Source organism: Peromyscus californicus, unplaced genomic scaffold, assembly GCF_007827085.1.
Source record: "Peromyscus californicus insignis strain IS unplaced genomic scaffold, ASM782708v3 Scaffold_5__1_contigs__length_169319896, whole genome shotgun sequence".
Taxonomy (NCBI): Eukaryota; Metazoa; Chordata; class Mammalia; order Rodentia; family Cricetidae; genus Peromyscus; species Peromyscus californicus.
The window spans coordinates 10,705,976-10,708,646 of NW_026294573.1; positions in this window are offsets into that span (position 1 = coordinate 10,705,976).

Sequence of the window (2,671 nt, forward strand, 5' to 3'; positions counted from 1 at the left end):
CTGGGGTGTCCGGGCAGCGGGGAGGGAGGAGGCAAAGGAGAGGCGCTGGGCGCCGAATTCACCCGCACAGGACACCGACCCTCTGGAACATTCCAAGGCATAGGAGGGGATCGCGGAGGGAGTCTAGCGAGACCCCACTCGGGCGGGGAAGTGGGACCTGTCGCACGGACCTGGCCAGCGGCGCGCAAGACTAAGTTCGGTGACCGATCCCTGGAGCGATTTTCATAGGGCGTGTCTGGGGCATGCGCCCGCAGCGCCACCCTCGTCTCTGCCAAAGGGGCCCCAGATCACTCTGTCTCCAAGTCCTGGACAATGCCCGCAGGCTGTCAAGTCCCCGTCTGGGGCTGCGAAACTGAGTACGGGCTAGGCTCCAGGATGACTGGGCTTCCCTCCGACCACCCTCCTTCCTCCCACCTGCTTTTGTTCCACCTTCTCCTGGAGGAGGGTGTGAGCCTGGCGGGGGGCTGCCAGAGTCCTGCTGTGACTGGAAAGATGGCCCCGGCCAGTCAGCGTTTTCCATGCTGGTCCTGAGCTTGGGGACGGAACTGATTATCCTCCCAGCATGGAACTACTGTGGCTCTGAGCAAGGCCCAAGCAAGAGGCACAGGGGCAGTTTGGAAGGGAATTGGCTGACCTGAGACCAGAGCCTCTTAAACCCCTTGAACTCCTGGGGAACTATCTGTGAAATGGGGAGGGTAGCTGATATCTCATCACTCACTGTGAGGACTGAGGAAGGCCAGAAGCAGAGTTTGGGAGTTACCAACTCCTTCCATTCCCCTTCAGCCCTTCATTTTGATGCCCGAGGAAAGTGATCTGGTCGGAGAGATGCCAAGGTTTAGAGCTCCACAGAGGTGAGGCTGGCCTTAGACAGTGGCAGAATTCCTTCCCTGTCATTCCTCAAGCCAACCTCCTGTTCTCCCCACCCCAGCTTTGACTCTTTTCCTTGGGAAAGCCCCCACAGAGCCACAAGGAGATTGCCCTGCAGGTGGCTATTTTAATCCCAGTACCCTGAAGCTGAAAAGCTCAGCCCCTGGTCCAAAATAACTCAGGGAACAGGTGTCAACTACAGTCCCCCCCCCCCCATGGCCCCTGCCCCAGCCTCTGGCTCTGCTGGGGATTGGTGGAGCCAGCTATTCCAAGTCCCAGAGCTAAGTCTGGATATTTTTTTCCCAGTTTGAAGGGAGTTGGATGACCTCTTTTTCCAGTTTGGAAGCCAGTTGGTACCTCTGAGCCAGGGATCAGGCAATCGAGCCTTTGGGATGGAGCCAGGGGGCCCAAGAGGATAATAGCACTTGTGTGAGTTCTAAGAGGGGCCCCCTCTGTAGCTTCTGCCCTGCACACACCCATGCCACCAAGCCAGACCTACAGTCCCCTGCCTTGTATCCCCACTCTCTCCGGAGGCCCCAGAATATCCTTACAATCTCCAGTTTCAGGGGCTCTGCCCCTTAAAGAAGCAGTATGGGGTAGAAAAGATCTGGGTAGATGAAGGAGCCTTAGCCACACTAGTGGTGTGCTGTTGAAGATGAAAGCAGGTAGCCAGAATAAGCACATGCTACTACCCTGTAGTCCGCAAAAGCACCCTGAAGAAAGAAGCCTCAGGTTCTGTTCTGACTGTTCTCACCAGAGCTGAGCAATACCACAGGACCTGTTGGAGCTCTGGGCATTTTTGTCTCAGGACACCTGATTGATCAGGCTGCCATTTTGTCCTCCCTTGTATGTGTAGGGCTAAGTATGTACAGGTGTCTTTCTGCCAAGGGCCCTGACTAGCTGCAGCTCTGCACTGTGAGTCAGATCCCCATCCCTTCCCCTGGTGTCAGATCCTGGGCCTACTACTGACCACAGAATTATAGGTCAGGTTCCTTTGTCTTTCTGAAGCCTTCCTAGACGTTGTCTGTTAAAATTTAGCCTGGTGAGAGGTGGGCTTTTATCTAGAAAAAGGACACCAAGAGTAAACATGGCATTCACTCATGGGGAACTTTAATCAACAGAAACAGTCGCTTTCTACCTAATACATGCACAGTATTTAGCTCACAAAACAGGTCAGGCTTGATAGCAAAATAATGCCAGGGGTTTCCGGAAACAAAACAACTGAGAAATGCCCCTCCTTAGCTGTGACTCCCTTGTCCTGAAGTGAAGAGGAACTGCTTCCTCTATCCTTGCACAGACAGCATGAGGGCATGAGGGGAATTATTTGTGTGGAAACGTGACTTGGAAAATGTTGTAGGAGCCATGCATGGAAAAGTGGCCACAAATCTCCCTGTCGGGGACTCCTTGCCTTTTGCTTTGACTGCCTCCCAAAGTCCCTTGGATCCAGATCTAATCGTTGTTTTGGTTTGGTTTTTAAATTAATATCAACAGGACATGGCTGAGGCTCATGAGAATCAGGAGGCCCTCATGCTGTAGGACTCGTGTTCCTTGGGAAAATGAAAGCTTTGCCACCTCTGATATTTCTTCCCCTTGCAAGAAACACAAAACCATGACCTCAGCAAGGTCACTCTATGAGTCAGAGACAGGAGCTGGAAATAGAATGCAGGCGTTGTGGGTCCACACCTGTGCCACTCACCCACTCGGCTGCACCCACTTAGGACAAAGCCTCTCAGGGAGAGGACAAAGTGCAGGTAAAGAGGCCCGGAGAAGCTTCCAGAGCATCTGCCTGTCAGAAGTGCTCCTG